The sequence below is a fragment of the Silurus aristotelis genome, assembly GCF_946808225.1.
Source record: "Silurus aristotelis genome assembly, chromosome: 3".
Classification (NCBI taxonomy): domain Eukaryota; kingdom Metazoa; phylum Chordata; class Actinopteri; order Siluriformes; family Siluridae; genus Silurus; species Silurus aristotelis.
Window position 1 is genome coordinate 335,043 of NC_139576.1, and position 22,500 is coordinate 357,542.

The 22,500-nt window shown below is 33.8% G+C and overlaps 1 protein-coding gene and 1 long non-coding RNA gene across 2 annotated transcripts in view; one reads left to right on the forward strand and one right to left on the reverse strand.

Annotated features, from left to right (window-relative positions):
- The window catches only part of tmem41aa (transmembrane protein 41aa), a 29,826-nt gene that overhangs the window by 6,884 nt on the left and 442 nt on the right, over positions 1-22,500 (reverse strand). The window lies entirely within an intron of this gene.
- On the forward strand, positions 15,041-19,073 carry LOC310723330. Its single transcript, XR_014532640.1, has 3 exons — positions 15,041-15,124; positions 15,464-15,847; positions 19,019-19,073. It is a non-coding gene; the product is annotated as an uncharacterized lncRNA (long non-coding RNA).

The window sequence follows — 22,500 nt, forward strand, 5'->3', positions numbered from 1 at the left end:
ATTACTGTAATGATTTTATTACTATAGTGAGGTTATGACTGTAATGGTGTTATTACTATAGTGATGTTATTACTGCAATAATGTTATTACTATCGTGAGGTTATTACTGTAATGATGTTATTACTATAGTGATGTTATTACTGCAATAATGTTATTACTATCGTGAGGTTATTACTGTAATGATGTTATTACTATAGTGAGGTTATTACTGTAATGATGTTATTACTATAGTGAGGTTGTTACTGTAATGATGTTATTACTATAGTAAGGTTATTACTGCAAGGATGTTATCACTATATTACTGTAAGGATGTTATCACTATATTACTGTAATGATGTTATCACTATATTACTGTAATTATGTTATTACTATAGTGAGGTTATTACTGTAATGATGTTATTACTATAGTGAGGTTATTACTGTAATGATGTTATTACTGTAATAATGTTAATACTATATTGAGGTTATGACTATAATGATGTTATTACTGTAATGATGTTAATACTATATTGAGATTATGACTGTAATGATGTTATTACTATAGTGAGGTTATTACTGTAATGATGTTATTACTATAGTAAGGTTATTACTGTAAGGATGTTATCACTATATTACTGTAATGATGTTATCACTATATTACTGTAATGATGTTATTACTATAGTGAGGTTATTACTGTAATGATGTTATTACTATAGTGAGGTTATTACTGTATTGATGTTATTACTATAGTGAGGTTATTACTTTAAGGATGTTATCACTATATTACTGTAATGATATCACTATATTACTGTAATTATGTTATTAATATAGTGAGGTTATTACTGTAATGATGTTATTACTATAGTGAGGTTATTACTGTAATGATGTTATTACGATAGTGAGGTTATGACTGTAATGATGTTATTACTATAGTGATGTTATTACTGTAATAATATTATAAATATATTGAGGTTATGACTGTAATAATGTTATTAGTATAATGATATTATAACTATATTGAGGTTATTACTGTAATGATGTTATTACTATAGTGAGGTTATTACTGTAGTGATGGAATTACTATAGTGAGGTTATTACTGTAATAAAGTTATTACTATAGTGAGGTTATTACTGTAAGGATGTTATCACTATATTACTGTAATGATGTTATCACTATATTACTGTAATTATGTTATTACTATAGTGAGGTTATGACTGTAATGATGTTATTACTATAGTGATGTTATTACCGTAATGATATTATAACTATATTGAGGTTATGACTGTAATTATGTTATTACTATAGTGAGGTTATTACTTTAAGGATGTTATCACTATATTACTGTAATGATATCACTATATTACTGTAATTATGTCATTACTATAGTGAGGTTAATACTGTAATGATGTTATTACTATAGTGAGGTTATAACTGTAATTATGTTATTACTATAGTGAGGTTATGACTGTAATGATGTTATTACTATAGTGATGTTATTACTGTAATAATATTTTAAATATATTGAGGTTATGACTTTAATGATGTTATTACTATAGTGATATTATAACTATATTGAGGTTATTACTGTAATGATGTTATTACTATAGTGAGGTTATTACTGTAAGGATGTTATCACTATATTACTGTAATAATGTTATCACTATATTACTGTAATTATGTTATTTATATAGTGAGGTTATTACTGTAATGATGTTATTAGTATAGGGAGGTTATAACTGTAATTATGTTATTACTATAGTGAGGTTATTACTGTAATGATGTTATTACTATAGTGAGGTTATGACTGTAATGATTTTATTACTATAGTGATGTTATTACTGTAATGATAATATAACTATATTGAGGTTATGACTGTAATAATGTTATTAGTATAATGATATTATAACTATATTGAGGTTATTACTGTAATGATGTTATTACTATAGTGAGGTTATTACTGTAATGATGGAATTACTATAGTGAGGTTATTACTGTAATGATGTTATCACTATATTACTGTAATGATGTTATCACTATATTACTGTAATTATGTTATTACTATAGTGAGGTTATGACTGTAATGATGTTATTACTATAGTGATGTTATTACCGTAATGATATTATAACTATATTGAGGTTATGACTGTAATTATGTTATTACTATAGTGATGTTATTACTGTAATGATATTATAACTATATTGAGGTTATTACTGTAATGATGTTATTACTATAGTGAGGTTATTACTGTAATGATGGAATTACTATGGTGAGGTTATTACTGTAATGATGTTATTACTGTAATGATGTTAATACTATAGTGATGTTATTACTGTAATGATGTTATTACTATAGTGAGGTTATGACTGTAATGGTGTTATTACTATAGTGATGTTACTACTGCAATGATGTTATTACTATCGTGAGGTTATTACTGTAATGATGTTATTACTATAGTGAGTTTATTACTGTAATGATGTTATTACTATAGTGAGGTTATTACTGTAATGATATTACTATAGTGATGTTATTACTGTAATGATGTTATTACTATAGTGAGGTTATTACTGTAATGATGTTATTACTATAGTGAAGTTATTACTGTAATAATGTTATTACTATAGTGATGTTATTACTGTAATGATGTTATTACTATAGTGAGGTTATGACTGTAATGATGTAATTACTATAGTGAGGTTATGACTGTAATGATGTTACTATAGTGAGGTTATGACTGTAATGATGTTACTATAGTGAGGTTATGACTGTAATGATGTTATTACTGTAATTATGTTATTACTGTAATGTTACTTTAGTGAGTTTATGACTGTAATGATGTTACTATAGTGAGGTTATGACTGTAATTATGTTATTATAGTGAGGTTATGACTGTAATGATGTTATTACTGTAATTATGTTATTACTGTAAAGTTACTATAGTGAGGTTATGACTGTAATTATGTTATTACTATAGTGAGGTTATGACTGTAATTATGTTATTACTATAGTGAGGTTATGACTGTAATGATGTTATTACTATAGTGATGTTATTACTGTAATTATGTTATTACTATAGTGATGTTATTACTGTAATGATGTTATTACTATCGTGAGGTTATTACTGTAATGATGAAATTACTATAGTGAGGTTATTACTGTAATGATGGAATTACTATAGTAAGGTTATTACTGTAATGATGTTATTACTGTAATGATGTTAATACTATAGTGATGTTATTACTGTTATGATGGAATTACTATAGTGAGGTTATTACTGTAATTATGTTATTACTGTAATGATGTTAATACTATAGTGATGTAATTACTGTTATGATGTTATTACTATAGTGAGGTTATTAATGTAATGATGTTATTACTGTAATGATGTTATTACTGTAATGATGTTAATACTATAGTAAGGTTATTACTGTAATGATGTTATTACTATAGTGAGGTTATTACTGTAATGATGTTATTACTATAGTGAGGTTATGACTGTAATGGTGTTATTACTATAGTGATGTTATTACTGCAATAATGTTATTACTATAGTGATGTTATTACTGCAATAATGTTATTACTATCGTGAGGTTATTACTGTAATGATGTTATTACTATAGTGAGGTTATTACTGTAATGATGGAATTACTATAGTGAGGTTATTACTGTAATGATGTTATTACTATAGTGAGGTTATTACTGTAATGATGGAATTACTATAGTGAGGTTATTACTGTAATGATGTTATCACTATATTACTGTAATGATGTTATCACTATATTACTGTAATTATGTTATTACTATAGTGAGGTTATGACTGTAATGATGATATTACTATAGTGATGTTATTACCGTAATGATATTATAACTATATTGAGGTTATGACTGTAATTATGTTATTACTATATTGATGTTATTACTGTAATGATATTATAACTATATTGAGGTTATTACTGTAATGATGTTATTACTATAGTGAGGTTATTACTGTAATGATGGAATTACTATAGTGAGGTTATTACTGTAATGATGTTATTACTGTAATGATGTTAATACTATAGTGATGTTATTACTGTAATTATGTTATTACTGTAATGTTACTATAGTGAGTTTATGACTGTAATGATGTAACTATAGTGAGGTTATGACTGTAATTATGTTATTATAGTGAGGTTATGACTGTAATGATGTTATTACTGTAATTATGTTATTACTGTAATGTTACTATAGTGAGGTTATGACTGTGATTATGTTATTACTATAGTGAGGTTATGACTGTAATTATGTTATTACTATAGTGAGGTTATGACTGTAATGATGTTATTACTATAGTGATGTTATTACTGTAATTATGTATTACTATAGTGATGTTATTACTGTAATGATGTTATTACTATAGTGAGGTTATTACTGTAATGATGAAATTACTATAGTGAGTTTATTACTGTAATGATGTTATTACTGTAATGATGATAATACTATAGTGATGTTATTACTGTTATGATGGAATTACTATAGTGAGGTTATTACTGTAATGATGTTATTACTGTAATGATGTTAATACTATAGTGATGTTATTACTGTTATGATGTTATTACTATAGTGAGGTTATTACTGTAATGATGTTATTACTGTAATGATGTTATTACTGTAATGATGTTAATACTATAGTGAGTTTATTACTGTAATGATGTTATTACTGTAATGATGATAATACTATAGTGATGTTATTACTGTTATGATGGAATTACTATAGTGAGGTTATTACTGTAATGATGTTATTACTGTAATGATGTTAATACTATAGTGATGTTATTACTGTTATGATGTTATTACTATAGTGAGGTTATTACTGTAATGATGTTATTACTGTAATGATGTTATTACTGTAATGATGTTAATACTATAGTGAGGTTATTACTGTAATGATGTTATTACTATAGTGAGGTTATTACTGTAATGATGTTATTACTATAGTGAGGTTATGACTGTAATGGTGTTATTACTATAGTGATGTTATTACTGCAATAATGTTATTACTATCGTGAGGTTATTACTGTAATGATGTTATTACTATAGTGAGGTTATTACTGTAATGATGTCGAGGTGACGGTCAGCATGTTTACAGCAATTACAACCTTAGAGAGAGCTTCCTGTGACGTAGCTTCCTGTGTTTGACTTGTTTGCCGCGAGTTACGTGTTTGTATCTCTCGGCGTCTTTCAAACAAACTTTGCTATCTATCTATCTATCCGTTTTTCCTCTTTTAATAATCCTTAATTGTTTTTGTCTTCCTGACTTGTGCCTGTAGTTAGTTAACTCGACTATAACTAGTGTTGTTTATATTTATTTTCTCTCACTCACATCTCTGTATAATAAATCTGTTCGTGACGATAAGCACTATGCCGGTTGTTTGTCTGCATTCGAGCACAGGTGAGGACTCGTTCGAGTTGCAAACGGTGGCGTTGGAGATGGAGGCATTGGAGAAACAGATTCGCGAGCTGCATGTAAAGCATGACCGGCTGCGAGAGCGGAAAGCGGCGCTGGAAACATCCCGGGCGGACGCGCACTCATCCCAGGTAAACTCCCAGGTTGAACCTAACGCTCCCAGCACATCAACTCCGCGTGCTTCTATGCCCAGGCCCAGCGCACCTACAACTCCGGCACCGGTGCAACATGGACCCTGGATGCGACCGCGGCGGAAGAGACAAGCCAAGCCCCGATCGAGGACGTCTCCACCTCCACCACCGGCCTTCGAGATCTCGACCGAGAACCGCTTCGTCCCCCTCCGCGAGACGGAATGCGACACTGTTATTCTCGGAGATTCCATCGTCCGGCATGTCCGCGCTACCCGAGCTAAAGGTAAGGTGCACACTCGCTGTTTTCCTGGTGCTCGTGTTCTGGATGTCGCTGCGCAGGTACCCGCGATCCTGAACGAGAACTTCGGAGCGGTTGTTCTCCATGCCGGATCAAACGACACCAGGCTGTGGCAAACGGAGATCTTAAAGAGGGACTTCAGGATCCTGGTGGAGACGGTACGCAGCACATCACCCACAACGAGGATCATTGTGTCAGGACCTCTTCCCACTTACCAGCGAGGGGCTGAGAAGTTTAGTAGACTTTTAGCTCTAAATGAATGGTTACAGTCATGGTGTCGAGAACATAAACTTCTCTTTGTTAATAACTGGAACTGTTTCTGGGAGCGTCCTAGGTTCTTCCGCCCTGATGGCCTGCACCCCAGCAGAGTTGGAGCAGCAGTGCTATCAGATAACATCTCTAGGATACTACACACCATCTGACTGGTAAGACATCAAGAAATCTTCAACTATAAGAACACGCATACTACAGACCAAATAGTTACAAGTTCACACACAGCTCAGTTTGTAGAAACCGTATCTATTCCTCGTGTAGTAAAACCAAGAATTACATACACAAGATCCAGAAATAATCTTATTGCAGTTAAAACTGAAAAATGCCAGATAAACAAACACAACAAAGTTCTAAAGTTCGGTCTTTTAAACATTAGATCACTTGCACCCAAAGCACTGATTGTAAATGAGATGATCATAGAGAATAATCTCGATGCACTCTGTCTCACTGAGACCTGGATTAAACCAGGTGATTATATGGGTCTAAACGAGTCGACACCGTCAGGATATGTTTATAAGCATGAGCCCCGTCAGACTGGTCGTGGGGGGGGTGTAGGAACCATTTATAGTGCTTCTCTTAATGTTAGTCAGAGATTAGGATTCAGCTTTAAATCATTTGAAGTGCTCGTTCTTAAAATTGCACTTTCAGAGATGCATAGAAAACTCGCTCTGGTCACCGTGTACAGACCCCCAGGACCCTACGCTGATTTTCTTCATGAGTTTGCTTGTTTTCTCTCAGACCTCCTGATCAGCTTTGATAAAGTGCTGCTTGTAGGAGATTTTAATATTCATGTAGATGATGAAAACGATGCTCTAGGATTATCATTTGTCGATTTACTAAACTCTTTTGGAGTTAAACAAAACGTCACCAGACCAACCCACCATTTTAACCACACACTAGACTTAATAATATCCCACGGAGCAGACGTCACTGATATAAATATTTTACCTCAGAATGATGACATCACAGACCATTATCTCCTACTGTACACACTACCGGTAGAGCAGATTAACCGTGTTTCACCACGGTATCGACTTGGTAGGACTATTATTCCAACCACTAAGGACAGATTCATAAATAACCTGCCTGATTTATCTCAGTTTCACATTAAACCCATAACTGCTGATCATCTTGATGAGATGGCGAACAACATAGACCTTATCCTCACTAGCACTTTAGACACTGTTGCCCCCATCCGGTTAAAAAAGGTTCGAGAACAAGCACCTGCACCTTGGTATAATAGTCATACGCATGCCCTAAAGAGAACAACACGTAATCTGGAGAGAAAATGGAGGAAAACTAAATTGGAGGTATTTAGAATTGCGTATAAAGACAGTATGCTTAGCTACAGACAGGCGCTAAAAGCTGCTAGAGCTAAACACCTGAGCAAACTCATAGAAAATAACAAAAACAATCCCAGGTTCCTTTTCAGTACAGTCGCTAAATTAACAACAAATCAGGGATCTGAAAAATGTGTTCCATCACAGTTTAGTAGTGAAGACTTTATGAATTTCTTCACTGAAAAAATAGATAACATTCGAAAAACAATTGTGGCAGTTCAACCTCTGACAGCATCTCCCGACACAATCGTACTTACAACCCCACAACTACACTGTTTTACATGTATAGGACAGGAAGAGCTGTATGATGCTATTATGAAAGCTAAATCAACAACATGTCAGTTAGATCCAATTCCCACTAAACTACTGAAGGAAGTGTTATATACAGCTGGTGAGCCTCTTTTAAATATTATTAACTCCTCACTATCGTTAGGTCATGTCCCTAAATCCCTCAAGTTAGCAGTTATTAAGCCCCTCATTAAAAAACCTAATCTGGATCCAAACACGCTATCGAATTACAGACCAATTTCAAATCTCCCATTTATGTCTAAGATTTTAGAAAAGATTGTCGCTGCCCAGTTATGTAACCACTTGCAGGAGAACAATATCTTTGAAGAGTTTCAGTCAGGTTTTAGGCCCCATCATAGCACAGAAACTGCTCTAGTTAAAATCACTAATGACCTGCTTTTAGCTTCAGACCAAGGCTACATCTCCCTATTAGTTTTACTAGATCTTAGTGCTGCGTTCGACACTATAGATCATGATCTTCTCCTCGATCGCTTACAGAATTACATCGGTATTCAGGGACAGGCATTAAGCTGGTTTAAATCCTACCTGTCCAATCGTTACCATTTCGTAGATTTAAATGGAGAGCTATCCAGGATAATGCTAGTAAATTATGGCGTGCCACAAGGGTCAGTTCTGGGACCCCTGCTTTTTACAATATACATGCTTCCATTAGGAAATATTATTAGAAGGCATGGAATTAGCTTCCATTGTTATGCTGATGATACCCAGCTATATATTTCATCCAAACCAGGCGATACAGCTCAATTAGCTCGCATAACTGAGTGTGTTGAAGAAATAAGAGATTGGATGACCCATAACTTTCTGCTATTAAATCCTGATAAAACGGAGATTTTGCTCATCGGCCCAAAAAATAGTACACAGAAGCTCCAGCATCTCAGCCTGCATTTAGACGGTTGTTTTGTAACTACTAGTTCAACGGTAAAAGACCTGGGAGTTATTTTAGACAGCAACTTATCTTTTAAAAATCACATCAATCAAGTTACAAAAACAGCCTTCTTTCACCTTAGAAATATTTCTAAGCTAAGAAATATGTTATCTATATCTGATGCAGAGAAGCTCGTCCATGCGTTTATGACCTCTAGAATAGACTACTGTAATGCATTACTAGGTGGATGTCCTGCATCATTAATAAACAAGCTTCAGTTAGTTCAGAATGCCGCAGCAAGAGTTCTTACTAGGTCAAGAAAATACGATCATATAACCCCAATCTTATCGTCCCTACATTGGCTTCCTATTAAGTTTCGAATAGACTACAAACTACTGCTACTCACTTATAAAGCACTAAATGGTTTGGCTCCCATGTATCTATCCAGTCTCTTAACACGCTACAATCCGTCACGCTCCCTGAGATCTCAAAACTCTGGGCTTCTAGTAGTTCCTAGAATAGCAAAGTCCACTAAAGGCGGTAGAGCATTTTCACATTTAGCTCCTAAACTCTGGAATAGTCTTCCTGACAGTGTTCGGGGTTCAGATACACTCTCCCAGTTTAAGTGTAGATTAAAAACATATCTTTTTAGCAAAGCCTACACATAACACACATCACGCACATCACATCACAACCTTGTGCTCCAGAACATCTGATCACATGCACATTATCAACTTGTGCTGTTAATATCATGAACAGCAGCTACGCTAATTCCTCTCCACTGCTTCTCTTTCTCTCCCCATCCCGAGGCTTCCTGAGGTTTGGCCAGCTCCAGTCACGTCCCACCTCGTGAAGATTATGGACCTATGGATGATCATGGAGAAGTAGATGCCGAGTGTTTAAAGGCCCTGGCATGGAGAAGCTGATGCTGGATCTATGATGATCACAAATTGTTCTGTATTGTTGAAAGATTTATGACCAAACTTTTGATGTCACCCATATGAGGATGGGTTCCCCTTTGAGTCTGGTTCCTCTCAAGGTTTCTTCCTCATATCATCTAAGGGAGTTTTTCCTTGCCACTGTCGCCACGGCTGCTCATCAGGGACAAACGCACACCATTCACCTTCACTGTTGTTTTCTGTAAAGCTGCTTTGAGACAATGTCTGTTGTGAAAAGCGCTATACAAATAAACTTGACTTGACTTGACTTGACTTATTTCTATAGTGAGGTTATGACTGTAATGATGTTATTACTATAGTGATGTTATGACTGTAATGATGTTACTATAGTGAGGTTATTAATGTAATGATGTTATAACTATGGTGAGGTTATGACTGTAATGATGTTACTATAGTAAGGTTATGACTGTAATTATGTTACTATAGTGAGGTTATTACTGTAATGATGTTATTACTATAGTGATGTTATGACTGTAATGATGTTACTATAGTGAGGTTATTACTGTAATGATGTTATAACTATGGTGAGGTTATGACTGTAATGATGTTATAACTATGGTGAGGTTATGACTGTAATGATGTTATTACTATGGTGAGGTTATGACTGTAATGATGTTATTACTATGGTGAGGTTATGACGTAATGATGTTATTACTATGGTGAGGTTATGACTGTAATGATATTACTGTTTGATGTTATTACTGTAATGATTCTATAACTATATTGAGGTTATTACTGTAATAATGTTATTACTATAGTGAGGTTATTACTGTAATGATGGAATTATTATAGTGAGGTTATTACTGTAATGATGTTATTACTGTAATGATGTTAATACTATAGTGATGTTATGACTGTAATGATGTTACTATAGTGAGGTTATGACTGTAATTATGTTACTATAGTGAGGTTATTACTGTAATGATGTTATTACTATAGTGATGTTATGACTGTAATGATGTTACTATAGTGAGGTTATTACTGTAATGATGTTATAACTATGGTGAGGTTATGACTGTAATGATGTTATAACTATGGTGAGGTTATGATGTTATTACTGTAATGATGTTATTACTATAGTGAGGTTATTACTTTAATGATGTTATTACTTTAGTGAGGTTATTACTTTAATGCTGTTATTACTATAGTGAGGTTATGACTAATTATGTTACTATGGTGAGGTTATGACTGTAATGATGTTATAACTATGGTGAGGTTATGACTGTAATGATGTTATTACTATAGTGAGGTTATGACTGTAATGATGTTATTACTATAGTGAGGTTATGACTGTATTGATGTTACTATAGTGAGGTTATGACTGTAATGATGTTATTACTATAGTGAGGTTATGACTGTAATGATGTTATTACTATGGTGAGGTTATGACTGTAATGATGTTATAACTATAGTGAGGTTATGACTGTAATGATGTTATTACTATAGTGAGGTTATTACTGTAATGATGTTATTACTATAGTGAGGTTATGACTGTAATGATGTTATAACTATGGTGAGGTTATAGCTGTAATGATGTTATTACTATAGTGAGGTTATGACTGTAATGATGTTATAACTATGGTGAGGTTATGACTGTATTGATGTTACTATAGTGAGGTTATGACTGTAATAATGTTATTACTATAGTGAGGTTATGACTGTAATGATGTTATTACTATGGTGAGGTTATGACTGTAATGATGTTATAACTATAGTGAGGTTATGACTGTAATGATGTTATTACTATAGTGAGGTTATTGCTGTAATTATGTTATTACTATAGTGAGGTTATGACTGTAATGATGTAATTACTATAGTGAGGTTATAACTGTAATGTTATTACTATAGTGAGGTTATTACTGTAATGATGTTATTACTATAGTGAGGTTATTACTGTAATGATGTTATTACTATAGTGAGGTTATTACTGTAATTATGTTATTACTATAGTGAGGTTATGACTGTAATGATGTTATTACTATAGTGAGGTTATGACTGTAATGATGTTATTACTATGGTGAGGTTATGACTGTAATGATGTTATAACTATAGTGAGGTTATGACTGTAATGATGTTATTACTATAGTGAGGTTATTACTGTAATGATGTTATTACTATAGTGAGGTTATGACTGTAATGATGTTATTACTATAGTGAGGTTATGACTGTAATGATGTTATTACTATAGTGAGGTTATTACTGTAATGATGTTATTACTATAGTGAGGTTATGACTGTAATGGTGTTATTACTATAGTGAGGTTATGACTGTAATGGTGTTATTACTATAGTGAGGTTATGACTGTAATGATGTTATAACTATGGTGAGGTTATGACTGTAATGATGTTATAACTATGGTGAGGTTATAGCTGTAATGTTATTACTATAGTGAGGTTATGACTGTAATGATGTTATAACTATGGTGAGGTTATGACTGTATTGATGTTACTATAGTGAGGTTATGACTGTAATGATGTTATTACTATAGTGAGGTTATGACTGTAATGATGTTATTACTATGGTGAGGTTATGACTGTAATGATGTTATAACTATAGTGAGGTTATGACTGTAATGATCTTATCACTATAGTGAGGTTATTACTGTAATGATGTTATTACTATAGTGAGGTTATTACTGTAATTATGTTATAACTATGGTGAGGTTATTACTGTATTGATGTTACTATAGTGAGGTTATGACTGTAATGATGTTATTACTATAGTGAGGTTATGACTGTAATGATGTTATTATTATGGTGAGGTTATGACTGTAATGATGTTATTACTATAGTGAGGTTATGACTGTAATGATGTTATAACTATGGTGAGGTTATGACTGTATTGATGTTACTATAGTGAGGTTATGACTGTAATGATGTTATTACTATAGTGAGGTTATGACTGTAATGATGTTATTACTATGGTGAGGTTATGACTGTAATGATGTTATAACTATAGTGAGGTTATGACTGTAATGATGTTATCACTATAGTGAGGTTATTACTGTAATGATGTTATTACTATAGTGAGGTTATTACTGTAATTATGTTATAACTATGGTGAGGTTATGACTGTATTGATGTTACTATAGTGAGGTTATGACTGTAATGATGTTATTACTATAGTGAGGTTATGACTGTAATGATGTTATTATTATGGTGAGGTTATGACTGTAATGATGTTATTACTATAGTGAGGTTATGACTGTAATGATGTTATAACTATGGTGAGGTTATGACTGTAATGATGTTATTACTATAGTGAGGTTATTACTGTAATTATGTTATAACTATGGTGAGGTTATGACTGTAATGATGTTATTACTATAGTGAGGTTATGACTGTAATTATGTTATAACTATGGTGAGGTTATGACTGTAATGATGTTATTACTATAGTGAGGTTATTACTGTAATGATGTTATTACTATAGTGAGGTTATGACTGTAATGGTGTTATTACTATAGTGATGTTATTACTGCAATAATGTTATTACTATAGTGATGTTATTACTGCAATAATGTTATTACTATCGTGAGGTTATTACTGTAATGATGTTATTACTATAGTGAGGTTATTACTGTAATGATGGAATTACTATAGTGAGGTTATTACTGTAATGATGTTATTACTATAGTGAGGTTATTACTGTAATGATGGAATTACTATAGTGAGGTTATTACTGTAATGATGTTATCACTATATTACTGTAATGATGTTATCACTATATTACTGTAATTATGTTATTACTATAGTGAGGTTATGACTGTAATGATGATATTACTATAGTGATGTTATTACCGTAATGATATTATAACTATATTGAGGTTATGACTGTAATTATGTTATTACTATAGTGATGTTATTACTGTAATGATATTATAACTATATTGAGGTTATTACTGTAATGATGTTATTACTATAGTGAGGTTATTACTGTAATGATGGAATTACTATAGTGAGGTTATTACTGTAATGATGTTATTACTGTAATGATGTTAATACTATAGTGATGTTATTACTGTAATTATGTTATTACTGTAATGTTACTATAGTGAGTTTATGACTGTAATGATGTAACTATAGTGAGGTTATGACTGTAATTATGTTATTATAGTGAGGTTATGACTGTAATGATGTTATTACTGTAATTATGTTATTACTGTAATGTTACTATAGTGAGGTTATGACTGTGATTATGTTATTACTATAGTGAGGTTATGACTGTAATTATGTTATTACTATAGTGAGGTTATGACTGTAATGATGTTATTACTATAGTGATGTTATTACTGTAATTATGTATTACTATAGTGATGTTATTACTGTAATGATGTTATTACTATAGTGAGGTTATTACTGTAATGATGAAATTACTATAGTGAGTTTATTACTGTAATGATGTTATTACTGTAATGATGATAATACTATAGTGATGTTATTACTGTTATGATGGAATTACTATAGTGAGGTTATTACTGTAATGATGTTATTACTGTAATGATGTTAATACTATAGTGATGTTATTACTGTTATGATGTTATTACTATAGTGAGGTTATTACTGTAATGATGTTATTACTGTAATGATGTTATTACTGTAATGATGTTAATACTATAGTGAGTTTATTACTGTAATGATGTTATTACTGTAATGATGATAATACTATAGTGATGTTATTACTGTTATGATGGAATTACTATAGTGAGGTTATTACTGTAATGATGTTATTACTGTAATGATGTTAATACTATAGTGATGTTATTACTGTTATGATGTTATTACTATAGTGAGGTTATTACTGTAATGATGTTATTACTGTAATGATGTTATTACTGTAATGATGTTAATACTATAGTGAGGTTATTACTGTAATGATGTTATTACTATAGTGAGGTTATTACTGTAATGATGTTATTACTATAGTGAGGTTATGACTGTAATGGTGTTATTACTATAGTGATGTTATTACTGCAATAATGTTATTACTATCGTGAGGTTATTACTGTAATGATGTTATTACTATAGTGAGGTTATTACTGTAATGATGTCGAGGTGACGGTCAGCATGTTTACAGCAATTACAACCTTAGAGAGAGCTTCCTGTGACGTAGCTTCCTGTGTTTGACTTGTTTGCCGCGAGTTACGTGTTTGTATCTCTCGGCGTCTTTCAAACAAACTTTGCTATCTATCTATCTATCCGTTTTTCCTCTTTTAATAATCCTTAATTGTTTTTGTCTTCCTGACTTGTGCCTGTAGTTAGTTAACTCGACTATAACTAGTGTTGTTTATATTTATTTTCTCTCACTCACATCTCTGTATAATAAATCTGTTCGTGACGATAAGCACTATGCCGGTTGTTTGTCTGCATTCGAGCACAGGTGAGGACTCGTTCGAGTTGCAAACGGTGGCGTTGGAGATGGAGGCATTGGAGAAACAGATTCGCGAGCTGCATGTAAAGCATGACCGGCTGCGAGAGCGGAAAGCGGCGCTGGAAACATCCCGGGCGGACGCGCACTCATCCCAGGTAAACTCCCAGGTTGAACCTAACGCTCCCAGCACATCAACTCCGCGTGCTTCTATGCCCAGGCCCAGCGCACCTACAACTCCGGCACCGGTGCAACATGGACCCTGGATGCGACCGCGGCGGAAGAGACAAGCCAAGCCCCGATCGAGGACGTCTCCACCTCCACCACCGGCCTTCGAGATCTCGACCGAGAACCGCTTCGTCCCCCTCCGCGAGACGGAATGCGACACTGTTATTCTCGGAGATTCCATCGTCCGGCATGTCCGCGCTACCCGAGCTAAAGGTAAGGTGCACACTCGCTGTTTTCCTGGTGCTCGTGTTCTGGATGTCGCTGCGCAGGTACCCGCGATCCTGAACGAGAACTTCGGAGCGGTTGTTCTCCATGCCGGATCAAACGACACCAGGCTGTGGCAAACGGAGATCTTAAAGAGGGACTTCAGGATCCTGGTGGAGACGGTACGCAGCACATCACCCACAACGAGGATCATTGTGTCAGGACCTCTTCCCACTTACCAGCGAGGGGCTGAGAAGTTTAGTAGACTTTTAGCTCTAAATGAATGGTTACAGTCATGGTGTCGAGAACATAAACTTCTCTTTGTTAATAACTGGAACTGTTTCTGGGAGCGTCCTAGGTTCTTCCGCCCTGATGGCCTGCACCCCAGCAGAGTTGGAGCAGCAGTGCTATCAGATAACATCTCTAGGATACTACACACCATCTGACTGGTAAGACATCAAGAAATCTTCAACTATAAGAACACGCATACTACAGACCAAATAGTTACAAGTTCACACACAGCTCAGTTTGTAGAAACCGTATCTATTCCTCGTGTAGTAAAACCAAGAATTACATACACAAGATCCAGAAATAATCTTATTGCAGTTAAAACTGAAAAATGCCAGATAAACAAACACAACAAAGTTCTAAAGTTCGGTCTTTTAAACATTAGATCACTTGCACCCAAAGCACTGATTGTAAATGAGATGATCATAGAGAATAATCTCGATGCACTCTGTCTCACTGAGACCTGGATTAAACCAGGTGATTATATGGGTCTAAACGAGTCGACACCGTCAGGATATGTTTATAAGCATGAGCCCCGTCAGACTGGTCGTGGGGGGGGTGTAGGAACCATTTATAGTGCTTCTCTTAATGTTAGTCAGAGATTAGGATTCAGCTTTAAATCATTTGAAGTGCTCGTTCTTAAAATTGCACTTTCAGAGATGCATAGAAAACTCGCTCTGGTCACCGTGTACAGACCCCCAGGACCCTACGCTGATTTTCTTCATGAGTTTGCTTGTTTTCTCTCAGACCTCCTGATCAGCTTTGATAAAGTGCTGCTTGTAGGAGATTTTAATATTCATGTAGATGATGAAAACGATGCTCTAGGATTATCATTTGTCGATTTACTAAACTCTTTTGGAGTTAAACAAAACGTCACCAGACCAACCCACCATTTTAACCACACACTAGACTTAATAATATCCCACGGAGCAGACGTCACTGATATAAATATTTTACCTCAGAATGATGACATCACAGACCATTATCTCCTACTGTACACACTACCGGTAGAGCAGATTAACCGTGTTTCACCACGGTATCGACTTGGTAGGACTATTATTCCAACCACTAAGGACAGATTCATAAATAACCTGCCTGATTTATCTCAGTTTCACATTAAACCCATAACTGCTGATCATCTTGATGAGATGGCGAACAACATAGACCTTATCCTCACTAGCACTTTAGACACTGTTGCCCCCATCCGGTTAAAAAAGGTTCGAGAACAAGCACCTGCACCTTGGTATAATAGTCATACGCATGCCCTAAAGAGAACAACACGTAATCTGGAGAGAAAATGGAGGAAAACTAAATTGGAGGTATTTAGAATTGCGTATAAAGACAGTATGCTTAGCTACAGACAGGCGCTAAAAGCTGCTAGAGCTAAACACCTGAGCAAACTCATAGAAAATAACAAAAACAATCCCAGGTTCCTTTTCAGTACAGTCGCTAAATTAACAACAAATCAGGGATCTGAAAAATGTGTTCCATCACAGTTTAGTAGTGAAGACTTTATGAATTTCTTCACTGAAAAAATAGATAACATTCGAAAAACAATTGTGGCAGTTCAACCTCTGACAGCATCTCCCGACACAATCGTACTTACAACCCCACAACTACACTGTTTTACATGTATAGGACAGGAAGAGCTGTATGATGCTATTATGAAAGCTAAATCAACAACATGTCAGTTAGATCCAATTCCCACTAAACTACTGAAGGAAGTGTTATATACAGCTGGTGAGCCTCTTTTAAATATTATTAACTCCTCACTATCGTTAGGTCATGTCCCTAAATCCCTCAAGTTAGCAGTTATTAAGCCCCTCATTAAAAAACCTAATCTGGATCCAAACACGCTATCGAATTACAGACCAATTTCAAATCTCCCATTTATGTCTAAGATTTTAGAAAAGATTGTCGCTGCCCAGTTATGTAACCACTTGCAGGAGAACAATATCTTTGAAGAGTTTCAGTCAGGTTTTAGGCCCCATCATAGCACAGAAACTGCTCTAGTTAAAATCACTAATGACCTGCTTTTAGCTTCAGACCAAGGCTACATCTCCCTATTAGTTTTACTAGATCTTAGTGCTGCGTTCGACACTATAGATCATGATCTTCTCCTCGATCGCTTACAGAATTACATCGGTATTCAGGGACAGGCATTAAGCTGGTTTAAATCCTACCTGTCCAATCGTTACCATTTCGTAGATTTAAATGGAGAGCTATCCAGGATAATGCTAGTAAATTATGGCGTGCCACAAGGGTCAGTTCTGGGACCCCTGCTTTTTACAATATACATGCTTCCATTAGGAAATATTATTAGAAGGCATGGAATTAGCTTCCATTGTTATGCTGATGATACCCAGCTATATATTTCATCCAAACCAGGCGATACAGCTCAATTAGCTCGCATAACTGAGTGTGTTGAAGAAATAAGAGATTGGATGACCCATAACTTTCTGCTATTAAATCCTGATAAAACGGAGATTTTGCTCATCGGCCCAAAAAATAGTACACAGAAGCTCCAGCATCTCAGCCTGCATTTAGACGGTTGTTTTGTAACTACTAGTTCAACGGTAAAAGACCTGGGAGTTATTTTAGACAGCAACTTATCTTTTAAAAATCACATCAATCAAGTTACAAAAACAGCCTTCTTTCACCTTAGAAATATTTCTAAGCTAAGAAATATGTTATCTATATCTGATGCAGAGAAGCTCGTCCATGCGTTTATGACCTCTAGAATAGACTACTGTAATGCATTACTAGGTGGATGTCCTGCATCATTAATAAACAAGCTTCAGTTAGTTCAGAATGCCGCAGCAAGAGTTCTTACTAGGTCAAGAAAATACGATCATATAACCCCAATCTTATCGTCCCTACATTGGCTTCCTATTAAGTTTCGAATAGACTACAAACTACTGCTACTCACTTATAAAGCACTAAATGGTTTGGCTCCCATGTATCTATCCAGTCTCTTAACACGCTACAATCCGTCACGCTCCCTGAGATCTCAAAACTCTGGGCTTCTAGTAGTTCCTAGAATAGCAAAGTCCACTAAAGGCGGTAGAGCATTTTCACATTTAGCTCCTAAACTCTGGAATAGTCTTCCTGACAGTGTTCGGGGTTCAGATACACTCTCCCAGTTTAAGTGTAGATTAAAAACATATCTTTTTAGCAAAGCCTACACATAACACACATCACGCACATCACATCACAACCTTGTGCTCCAGAACATCTGATCACATGCACATTATCAACTTGTGCTGTTAATATCATGAACAGCAGCTACGCTAATTCCTCTCCACTGCTTCTCTTTCTCTCCCCATCCCGAGGCTTCCTGAGGTTTGGCCAGCTCCAGTCACGTCCCACCTCGTGAAGATTATGGACCTATGGATGATCATGGAGAAGTAGATGCCGAGTGTTTAAAGGCCCTGGCATGGAGAAGCTGATGCTGGATCTATGATGATCACAAATTGTTCTGTATTGTTGAAAGATTTATGACCAAACTTTTGATGTCACCCATATGAGGATGGGTTCCCCTTTGAGTCTGGTTCCTCTCAAGGTTTCTTCCTCATATCATCTAAGGGAGTTTTTCCTTGCCACTGTCGCCACGGCTGCTCATCAGGGACAAACGCACACCATTCACCTTCACTGTTGTTTTCTGTAAAGCTGCTTTGAGACAATGTCTGTTGTGAAAAGCGCTATACAAATAAACTTGACTTGACTTGACTTGACTTATTTCTATAGTGAGGTTATGACTGTAATGATGTTATTACTATAGTGATGTTATGACTGTAATGATGTTACTATAGTGAGGTTATTAATGTAATGATGTTATAACTATGGTGAGGTTATGACTGTAATGATGTTACTATAGTAAGGTTATGACTGTAATTATGTTACTATAGTGAGGTTATTACTGTAATGATGTTATTACTATAGTGATGTTATGACTGTAATGATGTTACTATAGTGAGGTTATTACTGTAATGATGTTATAACTATGGTGAGGTTATGACTGTAATGATGTTATAACTATGGTGAGGTTATGACTGTAATGATGTTATTACTATGGTGAGGTTATGACTGTAATGATGTTATTACTATGGTGAGGTTATGACGTAATGATGTTATTACTATGGTGAGGTTATGACTGTAATGATATTACTGTTTGATGTTATTACTGTAATGATTCTATAACTATATTGAGGTTATTACTGTAATAATGTTATTACTATAGTGAGGTTATTACTGTAATGATGGAATTATTATAGTGAGGTTATTACTGTAATGATGTTATTACTGTAATGATGTTAATACTATAGTGATGTTATGACTGTAATGATGTTACTATAGTGAGGTTATGACTGTAATTATGTTACTATAGTGAGGTTATTACTGTAATGATGTTATTACTATAGTGATGTTATGACTGTAATGATGTTACTATAGTGAGGTTATTACTGTAATGATGTTATAACTATGGTGAGGTTATGACTGTAATGATGTTATAACTATGGTGAGGTTATGATGTTATTACTGTAATGATGTTATTACTATAGTGAGGTTATTACTTTAATGATGTTATTACTTTAGTGAGGTTATTACTTTAATGCTGTTATTACTATAGTGAGGTTATGACTAATTATGTTACTATGGTGAGGTTATGACTGTAATGATGTTATAACTATGGTGAGGTTATGACTGTAATGATGTTATTACTATAGTGAGGTTATGACTGTAATGATGTTATTACTATAGTGAGGTTATGACTGTATTGATGTTACTATAGTGAGGTTATGACTGTAATGATGTTATTACTATAGTGAGGTTATGACTGTAATGATGTTATTACTATGGTGAGGTTATGACTGTAATGATGTTATAACTATAGTGAGGTTATGACTGTAATGATGTTATTACTATAGTGAGGTTATTACTGTAATGATGTTATTACTATAGTGAGGTTATGACTGTAATGATGTTATAACTATGGTGAGGTTATAGCTGTAATGATGTTATTACTATAGTGAGGTTATGACTGTAATGATGTTATAACTATGGTGAGGTTATGACTGTATTGATGTTACTATAGTGAGGTTATGACTGTAATAATGTTATTACTATAGTGAGGTTATGACTGTAATGATGTTATTACTATGGTGAGGTTATGACTGTAATGATGTTATAACTATAGTGAGGTTATGACTGTAATGATGTTATTACTATAGTGAGGTTATTGCTGTAATTATGTTATTACTATAGTGAGGTTATGACTGTAATGATGTAATTACTATAGTGAGGTTATAACTGTAATGTTATTACTATAGTGAGGTTATTACTGTAATGATGTTATTACTATAGTGAGGTTATTACTGTAATGATGTTATTACTATAGTGAGGTTATTACTGTAATTATGTTATTACTATAGTGAGGTTATGACTGTAATGATGTTATTACTATAGTGAGGTTATGACTGTAATGATGTTATTACTATGGTGAGGTTATGACTGTAATGATGTTATAACTATAGTGAGGTTATGACTGTAATGATGTTATTACTATAGTGAGGTTATTACTGTAATGATGTTATTACTATAGTGAGGTTATGACTGTAATGATGTTATTACTATAGTGAGGTTATGACTGTAATGATGTTATTACTATAGTGAGGTTATTACTGTAATGATGTTATTACTATAGTGAGGTTATGACTGTAATGGTGTTATTACTATAGTGAGGTTATGACTGTAATGGTGTTATTACTATAGTGAGGTTATGACTGTAATGATGTTATAACTATGGTGAGGTTATGACTGTAATGATGTTATAACTATGGTGAGGTTATAGCTGTAATGTTATTACTATAGTGAGGTTATGACTGTAATGATGTTATAACTATGGTGAGGTTATGACTGTATTGATGTTACTATAGTGAGGTTATGACTGTAATGATGTTATTACTATAGTGAGGTTATGACTGTAATGATGTTATTACTATGGTGAGGTTATGACTGTAATGATGTTATAACTATAGTGAGGTTATGACTGTAATGATCTTATCACTATAGTGAGGTTATTACTGTAATGATGTTATTACTATAGTGAGGTTATTACTGTAATTATGTTATAACTATGGTGAGGTTATTACTGTATTGATGTTACTATAGTGAGGTTATGACTGTAATGATGTTATTACTATAGTGAGGTTATGACTGTAATGATGTTATTATTATGGTGAGGTTATGACTGTAATGATGTTATTACTATAGTGAGGTTATGACTGTAATGATGTTATAACTATGGTGAGGTTATGACTGTATTGATGTTACTATAGTGAGGTTATGACTGTAATGATGTTATTACTATAGTGAGGTTATGACTGTAATGATGTTATTACTATGGTGAGGTTATGACTGTAATGATGTTATAACTATAGTGAGGTTATGACTGTAATGATGTTATCACTATAGTGAGGTTATTACTGTAATGATGTTATTACTATAGTGAGGTTATTACTGTAATTATGTTATAACTATGGTGAGGTTATGACTGTATTGATGTTACTATAGTGAGGTTATGACTGTAATGATGTTATTACTATAGTGAGGTTATGACTGTAATGATGTTATTATTATGGTGAGGTTATGACTGTAATGATGTTATTACTATAGTGAGGTTATGACTGTAATGATGTTATAACTATGGTGAGGTTATGACTGTAATGATGTTATTACTATAGTGAGGTTATTACTGTAATTATGTTATAACTATGGTGAGGTTATGACTGTAATGATGTTATTACTATAGTGA